Source organism: Myotis davidii, unplaced genomic scaffold (genome assembly GCF_000327345.1).
Source record: "Myotis davidii unplaced genomic scaffold, ASM32734v1 scaffold1437, whole genome shotgun sequence".
Lineage (NCBI taxonomy): Eukaryota > Metazoa > Chordata > Mammalia > Chiroptera > Vespertilionidae > Myotis > Myotis davidii.
This window is the reverse complement of record NW_006288601.1, coordinates 779,831-780,323: the sequence shown is the minus strand read 5'-3', so window position 1 is coordinate 780,323 and position 493 is coordinate 779,831. Positions and strand designations below refer to the sequence as shown.

Here is a 493-nt window from a genome sequence, read left to right as displayed (position 1 = left end):
CCAATGGGGGGTGTGCAGGAGGCAGCCAATCAAGCTCTCTTATCATTGATGTTTCTCTCCCTCTCTGAAATCAATAAAAATATTTTTTAAAAAATAGAAAAGATAGGACATTGCCCTGGCAAGGTGGCTCAGTTGGTTGGAGTATTGTGGATTTGATCCCCAGTTGAGACATGTGCAGGAGGCAACCGATTGATGTTTTTTCTCTCTCTTATCAATAAAAACATATCCTTGAGTGAGGATTTGAAAAACAGAAAAATCTTAAGTTGAATTTTAAGCAAAAAAATTAACCAGTTAACTATATACCAAATGGGTAAGATTACCGTAAAGGAAAAAACTGAATTTAAGGAACTTTTGAAAATAGCACTGTGTGTATATACTATCAATATAAGAACTAAAAAGAAATCTTGGCACTCAACAGGTTCATTTTACCAAGTAGTCAGAGTTAACATCACTCAGAGCAACGCAGAGGACATAATTATAACTCAGGTGGCAT

At 35.7% G+C, this 493-nt stretch overlaps 1 protein-coding gene across 1 annotated transcript in view; it reads right to left on the bottom strand.

The window, feature by feature from the left end:
* Positions 1 to 493, bottom strand: part of NOB1 (NIN1/RPN12 binding protein 1 homolog) — a 9,454-nt gene that overhangs the window by 822 nt on the left and 8,139 nt on the right. The window lies entirely within an intron of this gene.